This window comes from Bubalus kerabau, chromosome 1 (assembly GCF_029407905.1).
Source record: "Bubalus kerabau isolate K-KA32 ecotype Philippines breed swamp buffalo chromosome 1, PCC_UOA_SB_1v2, whole genome shotgun sequence".
Lineage (NCBI taxonomy): Eukaryota > Metazoa > Chordata > Mammalia > Artiodactyla > Bovidae > Bubalus > Bubalus kerabau.
The window spans coordinates 96,340,550-96,357,892 of NC_073624.1; the positions used below are offsets into that span (position 1 = coordinate 96,340,550).

A 17,343-nucleotide genomic window follows, 5' to 3' on the forward strand; every position below is an offset into this window, starting at 1 on the left:
CAACTAAGCCCACATGTGCCACAATTAGAGAAATTCCATGTGCTGCAAAAAAAGGCAACACACAAAAAAGGAGCCCCCATACTGCAGCAAACAGAGCACAATTTCCCTACATCTCATTGTGTATAAACATTGTGTATAACATATTGTGTATAACATATTGTCATTGTGTAAAACATATTGCCCCTCCTGCCTCAGAGCAGCCATGATGGAAGATCTGGACAACAGCCCCAACTTCCTCTCAGGAAGGATCTTGGACCTAAAGTAATAAATGGAGATTTTCAAAGTGATGCTGCATTATGGGTGGACATATCTGATTCTCTTAGTGAGAGAGATAAAGTAAAATTCATTGTTCACACAGAGTTCATTGCCAAATTTTAAATAAAATGAGTTTTCTGTTGTTGGACAGCATGAGAAATTTACCTGGCTTAATGATTCCTTCGTTGAAAATGAAGACTATGCAGGTTACATTATCCATCCAGCACTGCTGAGACCTGATTGTGATGCTTCAAGTGAAGAACTACAGAAACTTGGAAAAGGGTCTATGACAAAGGAAGGATTCACAAAGATGAAACAGGAGTTGGAAGCTGAGTATTTGGCAATACTCAAAAAGACCGTGGCAATGCACGAAGTGTTCCTGTGTCATGGGGCAGCACATCCTATTTTAAGGAAAGATTTAAATTTCTACATCTTCTTGGAGGGCTGCCTTCCTTCAGATTTAATTCTTTTAACAATTAAAACAATTTTTTTTCTATTTTTTTGGTCACACTGCATGGCATGTGAGATCTCAGTTCCACAACCAGAAATCAAACCTGCCGCCCAGCAATGGAAGCACAACATCTTACCTGGACCACCAGGGAAGTTCCCAGATTTAATTTTTTTTTCTTAATTACGTTAGGCATTTACTGCTTACTGGAAACAAAAGAAACAGATGATAAAGGGCATCTACTCTCCCCTTTTTCTGAGAAACAATGGCCTGGTGCCTCCCACGGGACCTGCGGACCTGCGCCTGCGTCCCAGAGAAACGCAGATCATCGCGCCCTCCTTGTCTTCAGATACCCAAAGTGCTGTCTTTTTAAAAGTAACCTCTAGAGCTGTGTTTATTTTATAAATAGTATCCCTTATGGTTGTCAATCTTTGGGCAGGAGGAGATGGGGCTGACAGAGGATGAGATGGCTGGATGGCATCACCAACTCGATGGACATGAGTTTGGGTGAACTCCAGGAGTTGGTGATGGACAGGGAGGCCTGGCGTGCTGCAATTCATGGGATTGCAAAGAGTCAGACACGACTGAGTGACTGAACTGAACTGAACTGAACTGAATGCCTGAAATTTAACCCTTTCAAAATACATTGTTCAAACAAGGTGAGATTGCCGTTTTGAGGGGTTTTTTTTAATTGTTTTTTTTTAAAAAACATTGTACACCACCTTAGTTCACTCTTGTATCCTGGCACAGCATCTTAATCAGACTTATTTTTAATTAATGAACATTTCTTAGGAGGTTTGGGACAGACTTTATGTAATTTTTATAAGTATGATTTCTGAAGAAAAGCAAATGTATCAATATGTTTGTCTTAAACTTATAGACCAAATCAATTATTGTCAAATAAACAGTGGTAACAGTGAAATAAACAAACACCTTGCCTTCTACACTCCAGAGCACAGCTGCTTCCCATAGTTGTCAGCTGCCCAGGGGCAAAGGCTGTGTCTCTTTGGTTCTTAATTTCTAGCATCTAGTACAGTGCCTGGGACACAAGTTCTCAATGGGTAGTGAAGAGGACTAGGTAGTTCCTCTGGAATTTACACTTTGGGAATTCCCATACAATTCAAATGTTTAAGCAGCCTGCTAAACATTTATCAAATTGCCCAAAGTAGAAGAGCCATATCAGGAAGCTTAAGTTAAAAAAAGAAGTTTGTGCAGAAGTCAGTTCTCAGTGGTTCCAATTTTATATTTAACCATTTAAAAAGTGAAGAAATCACATTGATTTGCTAACTGAAGTTGTTCTGATGTCAACAAACTTTGAGTATCATGTCTATAGGGAAGAAAGAAGCTCTAAGAGAACAAAGGACTAGTAAGAAGAACATCTATGAAAATAGCAAGCTCTTAAGCTGTAGATTGTAACTGTGGGCTTAGTATTATGATTTTATTAATACATATAGTTGGGAGAGTACATATAATAGTGTATTCTCACAGCTCACAGCGCTTATTCACCTTTGATAGATGATCTTTCCTCCTACTGCCCCTCCATTAAAACCAGCTAATGCTAACACTCACAACTTCCATCCCCTTGGTCTCTAAATTTTATTATAACCAATAGCCTTTCCAAGTTTCTTGTGTTAATTAGGGGCTTTCCTGGTGGCTCAGAGGTTAAAGCGTCTGCCTGCAATGCGGGAGACCTGGGTTTGATCAGATGTGGCCTTACTGCTTTCAGATGAACTTCTCCACTTCTGTTCTCAACCCATTCCTTCCTCTTTCACCTGTCCTTGATCCATGTTTTCATTTTCCTCACCCCAAATAAATCTATCCTTGAATCTCTTTCCCCTAAAATGCCAATCCCCTTTCACTCTTCAACCCATCACCTTTCCAAAGCTTCCTTCTCTGTTGTTTTTTTTTTTTTCTCAGTTTATGGAGTCACTGTCTACTCAGTCTCTCAAGCCCAAAACTTTGCAATTATCTTTAAGTCCCTCTCTTCCATATCAAGTTGATCATCCAGGCTTGTGACCAGTTGAATTGTATTTCAGAAATATCTTGTGAATACATTTCTCTGCTGTCTCTTCTCTTCTCTGTTTTGGCTCAGACCACGATCATCATCCTGAACTATTGCAACAATCACGAGACACTTCTTTCTACCAGGCATCTTCCATTCTGCAGCCCAAACCTCTACACCTGCCCCACCATGCCACCACCAGGATTATCTTTCTGAAATATGAATCCAGTTGGGTCATTCCTCTGCTCAAACTTTGACTCTGCATTGCCTATAGGACAGAGGCCAAGCACTTGGGTGTGGCACTAACTGCCCATCAGTCAAACTCCCCATCACTTACCCAAGGCTGCTGCCACATTGACTTGCCTGTTGTCCTGTGCTCTGTGAAGCCACATATGTCTTCATATGTTGGTTCTTCCATCTGAAATGCCCTTCGCCTTCTGGAAAATTTCTACTTGTTCTTCAATGCAGCTTAAATATCACCACTTCTGAGAGGGCTGTGTTCCCCTCTAAAGAGTTGGGTGGTCCCTCCTATATGCTCCTGGCATTTTGTTTATACTTTCTTTTTTTAAAAAAGGGTTTTGCCTCTTTAAAAAGTTATTTATTTATTTATATATATTTGGCTCCACCAGATATTAGATATTAGGCATGTGGGTTTTTTAGTTGCAGCGTGTGGGATCTAGTTCCCTGACCAGGGATAGAATCCGGTCCCTTTGTATTGGAAGCCTGGAGTCTTAGCCATTGAAACACTAGGGAAAGCCTTGTTTCTATTTTCATCTTAACGTTTATAATGTTGTTTTAAAGTTTTTTGAGAAATCAGTTTCCCTCTACTACCTCTCTATAAACTAAACCAATTCAGGACAGGGATCAAATTTACTTGTCTTGTATCTGCTATGCCCAGAGCAATAACTGGCATCTAGTAGACACCAATAAACATTTGTTGAGTGAGTGACTGAACCAGCAGCAGTTTTCTCTTGGGTAGTCCCGGCAGCTTGTGTGAAGTTCAGACTATTTCTTCAAATGTGCAAGAGAAAGTGCATTGAGTAGACAGGCTAGAACTGCAGGGTAGCACACCCCAAAGACAAATGCAAATGACATTTGCTCTTTTTCTATTATTTGGATTAGCTGATGTTTTAGATGAACTACTATTTAGGATGAACTCTACCTCTACCTTCTCCCTGTAATGTTGATCTAGGTGAGTATATAATCCTTTCCTTAGATCGTCCACACCACTGTACCTCTCGCCCAGAACAAATCGTGAGGTCATAAACACTGCCTCATTCTGAGATAGCAGATTTAGGTGCTCTTTCCTGGACTGTTGTGAGTCATACTCGACAGAATCTGGCACAGATTTACTTACAGTTTTCCTGGCTGAAAGATTTATTTTAAATGTTTGCTGTTTTCACCTTCTAATTCTGAAATCCTTTTTTTTTTTTCTTTCTTTCTGTTTTTTTCACTCCTACGTCTCAACCCTAGGAATAGGGACTGGCACATAGTAGGTATTTGATAAATATAGTTGTTGAATGAGTGAACATTTTTATAATTTTCAGATATGTCAGACATATAGAAAAGTATGTATATCAAATATAAGCCTAAATAGGGCTTCCCTGGTGGCTCAGTGGTAAAGAGGCAGCCTGCCAATGCAGGAGACATGGGTTTGATCCCTGATCCAGGAAGATCCCACAGGCTGCAGAACAACAAAGCCCGTGTGCCACAGGCTGAGCCTGTGTGCCACTGCTACTGAAGCCCGAGCACCCTAGAGCCGGTGCTCCGCAACAAGAGAAGCCACCACAACCAGAAGCCTGTGTAGTGTAACTAGAAATTAGCCCCTGCTCTCCACAACTAGACAAAAGCTCACACAGCAACAGAGACCCAGCATGGCCAAAAGTAAATAAATAAAATTATTAAAAAAAAAATACATATAAACTCTTAAATAAATAAAACAGATGCCCATGTACGTAATAAACAGATTCAGCAAAGTTGCAGGATACAAAATCAAGACACAAAAATCACTTGCATTTTGATACTCTAACAATAAACAATCCAAAGAAAATAATCCCATTTGTTGTTGTTGTTTAGCTGCTAAGTTGTATCCGACTCTTTTGTGACCTCATGGAAGTAGCCCTCCAGGCTCCTCTGTCCATGGGACTTCCCAGGCAAGAAGACTGGAATGGGTTGCCATTTCCTTCTCCAAGAGGTCTTCCTGACCCAGGTATCAAACCCAGGTGTCCTGCATTGCAGGCAGATTCTTTACCACTGAGCCACCTGGGAAGCCTAATCCCATTTATAATAACGTCAAAAATAATAAATCACTTAGGAATAAATGTATTATGTGTATATATTTAATGTATATAGATAAATGTATCTTTTTATATATTAATTTTTCCCTGTATATTATGATGTTTTGACATCTTAAAAGACCTTTCTGGCTGGGTTGAGACTGCCCTTCCTGGGCTAGCCAATTTTTAGAGAAAGTAAAAAAAACCCAGCTGGAAGCATGCCTTTGGTATGCAAACTAACCACTTGGCAGTCCTGCCTCCTCCATCTAGCTAGTGCAGATATTCCTTTGCCTTATCATTCCAGGACTAGATACCAGGCAACCAGAGATCATCTCTATAGCCCAAAGTCCACCAAAATTACTCGAACTAACCAACCCTAAGTTGCTTACCTTTCCCAGCCTTGCCTTTTCCATGGAAATCCCAAGAAATTCTACAGCTTAAACTTTCCTCTCACTCCTGTCTTCTGCCTCCTGATCACCCTGGTGTTTTCCCATGTGGTCCCACGTGGGGTGCCTCCTGTTTCTAGCATGGGTGAATATAATAAACTTTATTTTTCCTGAGCATATCCTCTATCTCTTCTTGTGGTTACACCTGAGTGACTGTCTTATCAATAAAATGCAAAACAAGAAACCTAATCAAGAAACTAAAGACTTGTACACTCTAAAACAATGCTGAAAGAAATTAAAGAAGACAAATAAATCAGAAGATGTCCCATGTTCATAGATTAAAAGACTTAATATTGTTGAAAAGTCCATGCTACCCAAAGTGAACTACAGATTCAATGCAATCTCTATCAAAATCCCAATGGCCTTTTTTGCAAAAATAGGAAAAGAAACTTAAAATTCATATGCAATCTCAAAAAACCCCTGAATAACCAAAACAATTTTGAAAAAGAAAAACAAAAATGGAAGCCTCACACTTTCTGATTTCAAAACATATTAAAAAGTTGCAGGGACTTCCTTGGTAGTCCAGTGGTTAAGAATTCATCTTCCAGTGTAGGAGATGTAGGTTCAATCCCTAGTCAGGGAACTAAGATCCCATATGCTGGTGGGACAACTAAGCCTGCACACCACAGCGAGAGAAGCAGCGCAATGAAGATCCAGCATGGCCCATAATTAAATAAAAGTTCATTTGTTAAAAAAGAAGAAGAAACTACAGTAATCCAAACAGTATGGTTTTGGCATAAAGACAGACATATAACCAATGAATAGAATAGAGAACCTGCTAAAAAACCCTCAAATATATATATAGCCAAATAATCTTTGAAAAAGGTGCCAAGGCCACACAATGTAGAAAGAATAATGTCTTCAACAAATGGTATCATGACAGCTGGATATCCATGTGCAAAAGAATAAAATTGGACCCTTACTTTACACCAGATACCAAAATTAACTAGAACTTAATTAGATACCTGCATATGAGATCTGAAACTATAAAACTCCTGGAAGAAAATACAGAGGAAAGCTTTATGATACCAGATGTGGCAATGGTTTTCTGGATATGGCACCAAAAGCACAGGCAACAAAAGCAAACAGAGACAAATGGGACCACATCAAACTTAAAAACTTCTGTGCAGCAAAGGAAACAATAAACAGACTGAAAAGGCAACCTATAGAATGGGAGAAAATATTTGCAAAAGATGTATCTAATAACAGATTAATATATAAAATATATAAGAAGCTAACAACTCAACAATAAAAAAATCTAATTAGAAAATGGTCAGTGGGCTTTAATAGATATTTCTTCAAAGAAGATTTACATATAGCCAACAAGGATATGGAAATATTTTAAGCATTACAGTCATTAGGGAAATGCAAATCAAAACTATAATCACCTGACACCTATTAGGAAAGCCACTGTCAAACCACAGCAAACAACAGAAAATAAGTGCTGGTGAGGATGTGGAGAACTGGAACACTTGTGCCCTGTTGGTGGGAATGTGCAGCCACCAAATGTAAATATAAAATCATATGGAGGTTCAAAAATTAAAAATAGAACCATCATGATCTAGCAATCCCACTTCTGGGTATTCATCCAAAAGAATTGAAAACAAGTTCTCACAGAGATATTTGCACATCCATGTTCCTTGCAGCATTATTCATAACAACCAAGAAATAGAGATAATCCAGTTGTTTGTCAACAGATGAATGGATAAAGAAAATGTAGAATGTAAATACAATGGAACATGACTCAGTCTTTATAAAAAGGAGAGACTCTGCTTTGGGAAAGCAAGTGTTCCTACTTGCTGCAGGTAATAAATCCTTCCTTCTCTGGAAAAAAAAAAGGAAACATTTTCTTATGCTACAGAATGGATGAACTTTGTAGATATCATGTTCAGTGGAATAATTCAATAACAAAGAGAAAAATACTGCCTGATTCCACTTTTATGAGATATCTAAAATAGTCAAACTCTTAGCAACAGAAAGTAGAATAGTGGTTGCCAGGGACTGGGAGAAGTGGGAAAGAATTGTTCAGTATGTAGAGTTTCAGTTTTGCAAGATGAAAAAGTTCTAGAGATGTGCTTTGTGCATATAGTTAATGCTACTGTACTGCACACCTAAGTTTAAGATGGTAAATTTTTTGATCTATGTTTTTGATCACACACACACACACACACAATGAATAGAGTTGCTGGCTGATATGTATGTTCAACTTTAGAAGATAAAACTAAATTGTTTCCAAAGTGGTTGTGCCAATTATACTCTATCCAGCAGTATATAAGAATTTTGCTCCTTATCCTCACCAACATTTGGTATTGTCATCCTTTTTAAATTTTGCCAATCTATGGATAATTTTAATTTGCATTTTATTGATTACTATAGAGTTTGAACATCTTTTCAGATGTTAATTGACTATTTGGATTTCCACTTAAGTGAATGACCTATTCATGTCTTTTGCCCACAATAAAAAATGATTTTTTTAATCAATTCTTTATATATTCTGTCCACAAATTCTTTGTAAGTTATTGAATAACAAATATGTCCTAGTTCATGGCTTGTCACTTTTTTGATGAAGGCCTTTAAAGAAAACACATTTTTAATGTAGTCAAATTTACCCATCTCTTCTATTATGGTTTACTCTATTTACATCTTGTTTTAAGAAATCTTTCTTTACCCGTAAGTCATAAAGACATGTTTTGTGGAATTGATTTTTGATGAAGTGCAAAAATGGAATAAGAATCCATCAAAAAAGGTACTTTTTCTTTACATAGAAGGCGGATGCCAAAGGTGGTCCATCTACACAGAATTAGAGCTGATGCTGCTTCAGAGAGAGTTGATCTAACCACAGGAAGGGTTTCTCATCTATGATAGCTTATTGAAGCAATGGAGTCTATTTCACTCTGCTTGGGAGTGGTAGTGGTTGCTTGGGGGTTGATGAATACTAGAGAGATAATTCAACTGGAGAGGAGAGACTAAGAGTCAAAGGACAGACAAAAGAATTTCCAGTTCTCAGTGAGCCTAAATATATCACTAACAAGTTGCAAGGCACAAACTGAGTGTACCACCGTATCCAGGTCTCCCTGTCTCTGCTGGCATCCTTACCCCTTATCCTTCGCCTGGAACTTTCTATCTAGTGAAAATAAAACAATCTAAAGAGAACATGGCCAAAACCACAGTGGAAAGGATAAAAGGTAAAGCTTTGAGAGTTAGAAATACTCTTCTTGAGGAACAACAGAAGTGTGGATTTATCTTCCCTGGAATCTTTAAAAGTTACACTAAAACAGCTTTGAGTGAAAAAAGGAGGAAACCTCTGGAGCTATTTGGATTCCTGTGGAGGACTTTTATTAGAGCAGAGGGCCAGGAAGGGAGGGAGTCTTATGATTGGATCAACTGAAAAGTCCTTCTCCTTCAACTTGACCCAAGGTGGCTGCCCCAGTGAGGAGAACATTTCAGAAGGAGTCAGCGGACAAGGTTTGGGGAAGAAGAGGAGACAGACAGAAAGACTGGCCTCTCGAGGTCCTAAAGCAAAACAGAAGGAGTGGAGGGAGAAGAAAAGCTCTAGAGGGGTAGACTGACAGAGACAGGATGAATGACATTCCTGGCTCCTCCAAAGGGACATCACCGTCAGTCTTTAGTTTTTCATCCTAGTCAAGAAGGGGAGCACGAGAGGAAGGACGATCCGATGTAAATTATTACACAGCTCTTGACTTTCAGACTCCTGCCAGTAAAAGAGGTTTATGGAGTGAAGCTTCGAGCACAGGGTTCTAGAAAATGCTCACACCACCTTCAGGCACATTTCTTTACATTTGTGCACTCGTGCATGGACCCCCTCCATGTGCATACTCAAGACATTCATGTCCATAGAAAGAACAGGTATGCAATAGCGTGCAACATAATTTCACTACACTTTTCAGATATAATCCTGTCCATTCTTGTGTTTCCACACAGGCTCCAGGCTAGATCCAACCACTGACGTGGGTTTTATTCAGGTTTGCATGGTTGAGAGGAGCAACTATAAAGGTGATGAGGAGTTGCAGAGATCTCCACTAAGTGTTCCGAATTGAATTCAGTAAACGATTGTTCTTGAGGAAGGATGTGAGGAAAGCAGTGATTCACACAGACTATTTTAACTATGTAGATGGAGTTAAATTTTGATTCACTAGAAGCAGAGACTGGGGAGGGGGCAATGCTGTTGAACAGACACAAAAGATGAGTCTCGGAAACATCAGATGAAAAATTAGGGCTGTGACAACAAAGACCAGACAGGTTGAACCTGGGGTAATGTCTATCTGTCTCCTGTTGCTTTCTTTCTATTTCCAGATTCCTGGGAGTCAGGATGCAGCCAGGAGCTGGAGGAGAGAGATCTTTGATCTTATGCTTCTTCATGCTCTAAGGAGACAGTCCTGACGCCCTGTCTGGGTTTCTCAAGAGCTTACTCAGAGGCCTGCAGGTAAGGACCTTGGAGCCAAACTGTAGCAAAGTCCTGGTTGTTGTGGGGCAGCTTTTGAGACAAGCTGAGAAAGCAAAGGGGAAGGGAGACTCGGGCTGTTGACAGGGCAACTCCGTCATTTCCCCCCCTGCAACCCCGCCGTGGTTGTCTCTTACACCACCTACACTATTGTGACCTTCCTTTCTTCACTTGATTTCAGAGTTAATGGTCAGGAAGGGACTTCAGGCATTCATGCTTCAGTGGTAAGAACATCTAGGACAAGCATGCAGAAGTCTTCCATACATTAAAAAGCAATGACAGAGTCATCATTGAGCCTTGTCATACGATCATTTTAATTGTATTTGTATTTCTTAGCCATTTATTGCTTGAACCATATGCAATTGCTGACATATTTGGCCATTTTGGTCTACAAAAACCATAATCTCATAGATTTCAATGAATATTAAGAACATTTTGTGTGTTTAATAGGACTAGGAGGCGATTTGGTGTAGTGGTTAAAAATCAGAGCCAAATTGCTTTCCTTCTCCAAGATCAGCTCCACCATCTAATCTTAAATAAGTTGTTTAACTTCTCTGCATCTTCATTTCCTCATCCCTAGACTAAAGATAATAGTACTTCAAAGGCTTGTTTTGAGGGGGGTTTCTGGTGGCTAGTGGTTAGGATTCTAGGCTTTCACTGTTGTGGTCTGGGTTCAATCCCTGGTTCAAGAACTGAGTTCCTGCAAGCTGTGGGACACAGCCAAAAAGAAAGAAAGGAAAAAAGCTTGTTTTTGAGATTTAAATGAGCTATCACATATAAAGCACTTAGAACAGCACTCAAACCAGACTCTATATAAATAGTGACTATTTTTATACCCTAGTCCTTATCTCTTTTTTAAAAAATTGCTTATTATCTTTAATAATTCTATTATTTATAAATCCTTCCACAAAGGGGCATTATAGTTCTTCAGTTTATTGCAAATATATCTTTAAAAAAGTCAGCCCTACTGTTGAAGCTATAATACAAATTATTTTAATTATCAGCACTATACTAAAAAGCACAATGGAGAACGTCTTATTTAAATAAAATAAGGATAATATTTCACTGGGGAGTATATCCAACAAATTTTTTTCCATATATATATATATATCTACACCCAGTGGTGGTGCTTATAGGCGAATTTTAAACAACTGCAAATTTTTTAAAAAGCCATGTTTTGCTCAGGAATACTTTTATACACATACTCTATTGGTTGTTTTATACAGTCGTGTCCAACTCTTTGTGACCCCATAAACTACAACCCACCAGGCTTGTCTGTCCATGGAATTCTCTAGGCAAGAATACTGGAGTGGGTTGCCATTCCCTTCTCCATAGTAGATACTAGTCTGCCAAATTTCAGATGGCGAAATGCCAAGCTGTGGGTCTGGTATTGTCCAGCTCGTTATTTCTTGTCATCCTGGAAATGTGTCATTGAGAAATGTTGAGATCATCTTGTCACCACCACTTCTCAGAGGTGACCCCACCATGACAGAACATTCATACCCTGAAGATTCAAGGCCTAGCAAAAAGCCTCCCACAAATCCACTGGATATCACAAGGTTCTGTTTGACAAGTTCTGTTGCTGATTTCAGGTGCTGCCTTATTTGCTCATTTCTTCATCTGTCTTTTGGCTTTGTTTATGCCTTTCTCCACTCCCTTCTGGTTGCTCTGCACACAGCCACTTCGGCTGGCAATCTGAAGGAGAAGAAAGCCACCACCTACTGCAGTTGCTGTAAGTTTTCCAACTTTCTGGAACAAAAATCCCACACACCTGTCACTCACTTCATCCATTACAATCTGGGTGGCTACTGAGTAATTTTCCACCACAGGTCCAGAACTGTGGCCAAACACTAGACTCCACCAGTGATGTCTTCTTACATACTCACTTACATCTAACATGTCATAAAAGTCATCACCACTTTCCTATTCTTTGGGAGGGGAGCTCTGGGCCCTATTATTAAATTATTAAATATTTCAGTCATATAAAAAGTATATATTATAAGAAAATTAACAACTTTTCAGCTTAGAAATAAATTACAAATATAAGGAAAACCCATGGATAATCTTCCCCTATCATATTAGTGTTCTTCTTTCTCAGAAGTATCCTCCATCTTGAATTTGGTGTTTATCATTACCATGGAAGTTTTCAAAAACTTTTATTTCATATGTATGTAACGTAAGCCATATACAGTATTGTTTTATATGTTTCTTAATTTTTGTAAGTGGTATCATACCATACTTATCCTTCAGCTAGCTTTTGTTGTCCAATATTGGTTTTGGTATTTATCTGTGTGGCTACAAGAAGCTTCATTTATTTATTTAACTGCTGTAGAGTATCCTTGGACTTCCCTGCTTGCTCAGTGGTACAGTCCGCCTGCCAATGCAGGTGACGCAGATTCAATCCCTGGCTTGAGAAGATCCCCTGGAGAAGGAAGTAGAAATCTGATTCCAGTATTCTTGCCTGGGAAGTCCCATGGACAGAGGAGCCTGGCAGGCTACAATCCTTGGAGTTCCAAAAGAGTTAGACACAACTTAGTGACTCAACAACAGCAATAAGCTAGAGATGTAAATTCAAGTTATTAGCATAATCATTTTTATTGTATTTTCCTCTAATGGTGTTACACTTTTGCTTTTCACCTTTACTTCTTTAATCCAGTTGGAATTAACTTTTTGTTTAGTGAGAGAAAAGGATTTAATGTCCCCCCTAAGGGAAGCCCATTGTCCCCAGCGGCATTAATTACATAGTCCAGCATTTTCTCTACTGGTTTGAAATATCAGACACCAGATTTAAATAGCAGAGGTCTCTTTGTGGGTTCTAGTCTTTTAAATTAGTCAATCTGATCATCCCTATGCAAATACCACACTTACCTGGTGTTGTTGTTGTTCAGTCACTCAGTCATGTCTGACTCTTTAAACAACCCCAGGGACTGCAGCACGCCAGTCTCCTCTGTCCTCCACTATCTCTCGGAGTTGGCACAAATTCATGTCCATTGAGTAGGTGATGCTATCTAACCATCTCATTCTCTGCTGCCCCTTTCTCCTTCAGTCAGAGCTTAATGTAAGGACAGAAATAACTCCAGGTATTCTAAGCAGAAAGGAATTTACCACATTGATGCTCGATGTACGATGCTCATGAAACTGTTGGAAAGACTGAAAGAACAGGAGTCAGAAGGTGCCACTAAACTTGTTGGTTGAAGAACATACTGCTGTGGTTGTAATCAAGAGGCCTGGAAGCTGCTGCTCCCAGCGTCATAACTGTCAACACCACCCACATATGGCCCAAAGCTTCTGAGAACAAGGCTGTAGCTGCTACTTACAACTTTCTTAATCAACTACCCATTCCATGTTACTTTTGTCTTCAATCAGCACCTAGCTGGTTTGGGTTCCTAGTGGAGAGGCCCCAACCTTTATTCCTGAAGGAGCTAGCCTTTAGGGGTTCTGTCTACACTTGGGGTGCTCCAATCTTCCATCAGCTCTACCTTAGTCATGGAGCTACTGTGAGGCACCCCAGAGGATCCCCTGCTCTCACTGCAAGCAACCACTTTGTTTCACCCTAGCTGGTACAAGAACCCCTTTGCCTGTTGATTCAGTGGCATAAAGGATATAAAAGTTTCCTAGGAATGAATACCTCTAAACCAGAATCTAAGTTTAGAGGGATGAGAAGCAAGAAAAATGTTGAAGTTGGTCAATATGTGTAACAGTGAGAGAAATCGGGGCTTCTCCGCTGGCTCAGTGGTAAAGAATCCGCCTGCAAAGAAGGAAACGTGAGTTCAATCCCTGGGTCGGGAAGATCCCCTAGAGGAGGGCATGGCAATCCACTCTAGTATTCTTGCCTGGAAAAATCCCATGGGCAGAGGAGCCTGGTGGACTGCAGTCCTTAGGGTTGCAAAGAGTCAGACACGACTGAAGTCACTGAGCATGCATGCACATACATGAGAGAATTCCACCCTACATACACTTCTTAGTACCTAGACCCATACATTTTGGCTATAGGAATATCTCCAACCACAGCCCTCTCAGTCAGTCTTACAAGACAGCACCCCAAACTCACAAAGTATCATCTCCCAGCTGGCTATGTAGTAGAATCTTCATTAGACCCTTCTATCATTTCATAAAGTCCACTATCTGTGGATAATAGAATACATGTTAAGACTGCTGAATCCTATGAGCCTGAACCCACTGCTTCACTTCTTTTGGTGTGTACTTTGGATGGGAGAGATACAGTATGGGTTATCATAATGGTGAAGAAGGCACTTGGTAAGTTCATGGATAAGGGGGCTGACAGAAGCATTATGGGCAGAGAAGGCAAATCTGGAGCCAGAAAAAATGTCTGTTCAAGTGAGGCAAAACACGACCTCTCCATGATGGAAGGGATCCACTATAATCAGCCTGTCTTAGCTGATTCCCTCAGGCACAGTATCATATGGCTCATTATGGTCTGTGCGGTTGGCAGATTATCCTCAGGAGGTATATGGTAGCCAGATCTACTTTGGTGAGAGAAAAATCTGTTTCGTTGCATAATTTCAAACTTGTGCCCTTAGCTACTGTAGTAAGAGTTCTCTCTGTATCTCCTGAGCATTTTGATAGAGAATGACTGACATTTAAAGACCCAGGTGATCCCAACCACCTCGTTATTGAGACTTCTTGGAACCCTTTGGTGAGTGAGCACTTGCCAATCTATAGTTTTGTTGATTGTCCCTATTGTATCCTTATTTTCTAATTTTAACTTTTACAATTATTATTTCTTACCATCTGCTTCGACTATAGGAGAGGTTTTGTGACTTTTTTTTTTTTTTTTTTTTGGTAATTTCTTGAGTTGGAGAAGACTCTTGAGAGTCCCTTGGACTGCCAGGAGATCCAACCAGTCCATTCTGAAGGAGATCAGCCCTGGGATTTCTTTGGAAGGAATGATGCTAAAGCTGAAACTCCAGTACTTTGGCCACCTCATGCGAAGAGTTGACTCATTGGAAAAGACTCTGATGCTGGGAGGGATTGGGGGCAGGAAGAGAAGGGGACGACAGAGGATGAGATGGCTGGATGGCATCACTGACTCGATGGACGTCAGTCTGAATGAACTCCGGGAGTTGGTGATGGACAGGGAGGCATGGCGTGCTGTGATTCGTGGGGTCACAAAGAGTCGGACACGACTGAGCGACTGAACTGAACTGAACTGAGTTGGAACTTAGCTTTTTGTTTCTTTTTCTTCTTTTCTAATGTATTAAGACTATAAAGGACTATTCTAATGCTATGTTAGCTATATATTATGTATTTTGAATGTATGTTTTCTTTATTATTCAGTCTAAATATTATCCAATTTCCATTATTAGTTATACTTCAAATTTTTTCATGAATTTCCAACTATATGGGAATTTAATCTTTTTTATTATTGCTATCTAAATTAATTGCTTGCATGCAGAGAAGAATGGTCTGTATAACACATTCTTTTTTAAAAATTGGAGTATACTTGCTTTACCATGTTGTGTTAGTTTCTGCTGTACAGCAAGTGAATCAGCTCTGGGTGTACACATATCCCCTCTTTTTTGAACTGTCTTCCTGTTTAGGTCACCACAGAGCACTGAGTAGACTTCCCTGTGCTATGTATAACACCAAGTCTTTTTATTTGTTGAGATTTGTTTTGTGGTCCAGTATGCGGTCAGTTTTTGAAAGGTTCTGTATATTTTTAAAACACATGTGTATTTCCTAATTGTTATATAAAGATTTGTGTTATTCAAATCTCCTATGTCTTTACTAATTTTTATCTACCAGTGTGCCAATTACTAGAGAGTTGTAATTTTAAATCTCCAACTATTATGGTAAATTTATAAACTTCTTATTATAGCTTTGTTTTATGTATTTAAGTGAGAATATAAAGTAAATGCTATATCTTCCTGGTAAACTGTTGTTTTTATGATTATATAGTGATTACATTTTTAAAATCTTAAGGTCTAATTTTTTAATTGTGGTAAGATATACACACCATTAGACTTACCATGTTAACCATTTTTAAGCATAGTTTGGTGGCATTAAGTACATTCACATTGTTGTGCAATTATCACCTCTCTCCATCTCTAGAACTTTTTCATTATCCATCACAAACTGAAAATTTGTACCTATTAACCAATAACTTCCTATTATCCTCTCCCTGAAGCCCACAGTAACCACTTTTCTGTGTATCTTAAAGCTGATTTTGTCCCATCTTAATATAGTAATATCAGCTTATTTGGTATTTTTCCTATTCTTTTAATCTCAAGAATTCTATGTCATTATGACATATAGCAGCACATCACTAAATTTTAAAATCCAGTCTGAGAATCTCAATCTGTTAACTGCTGATCTTAGTCCATTTATATTTGATGAGCTTACTGATAACTTTTGTTTTATATGTACCAGATTATTTTGTGCTTATATTTTTTCAGTGCCTCTCTTGCTGCTTTCTATGAAGTTGATGAAAGTTTTGAAAAATTTTCCTTTTCTCCTTTATGAATTTGAAAGTTGTATATTTCTATTCTTTTCATGATTATTCTAATTTTTAAAGAGTAATCTTATTGGCCTAAGCAATATCCTTATTGTCCTCCCAAATAATGCAAGAAACTTGGAACTCTAATTCTGATCGTATCTCTCTCATTGTACACATTATTGCTGTCTGGTATTATAACACCCCTTATTTTTATATCTCCAAATTAGTCACTATTACTATTGTTTGCCTAGTCAATGCTTGTTTAGATATACCACATGTTTTCAGTGTCTTTACTCATCAAAACTATTCTCACAATTCTTATTTTTATCTCACTTCCTCCTCCTGGGTTGAAATTTTCTTTAGGAAATTCCCTAAAGAAAATGTCTTTAGTGGGAGGGCTATTTGTGTTAAGAAACCTACTGTGTTTGCTGGAAATTTATCTATTTCATGATTACTCTTGAATGATAGTGTAGCTGACTAAAGAATTCATGCTGAAAAATTTAAGACTTTAGAACTTTGAATACATTTTTTCTTGTTATCTAGTCTCTCTTGTTGCTTTCAGAAAGTCTGCCGTGAATAAAATTGTGTTACTTTGAAGATAATGTGTCTTTCTCTCTGTTTGCTTTTTAAACTTTCTCACTGTAGTTGGAATTGAATAGAACATTCATAGCAAGGTATATGAGTATGGATTTAGTTTAATCAATCCTGCTGAAGATTTCTGCAATTTGAATCTGAGGACTCAGGTCTTCAATTACTTCTGGAAAATTCTCAGCCATAAACTCTTTGATAAAATGTGTCCTCCTCCCAGTCTCTTCATTCTCTCCTCTAGAACTACTATATGTTGGACCTTCTCATTCTCCAACTCACCTTATAGTCTCTAATATATTCTAACTCTTTATCTCCTGCATTACCTTCTGAACAATTTCCTCAGATCTCTCCTCTAGCTTTATAATTCTTTTTACTTATACCTAGATTTCTTTTTATTCACCCACTTAGT

General features: G+C 38.8%; 1 pseudogene; it reads left to right on the forward strand.

The window, feature by feature from the left end:
* Positions 1-202: 202 nt before the first annotated feature.
* On the forward strand, positions 203-9,791 carry LOC129652451 (sorting nexin-6-like; annotated as a pseudogene).
* The last annotated feature ends 7,552 nt before the right edge of the window (positions 9,792-17,343 follow it).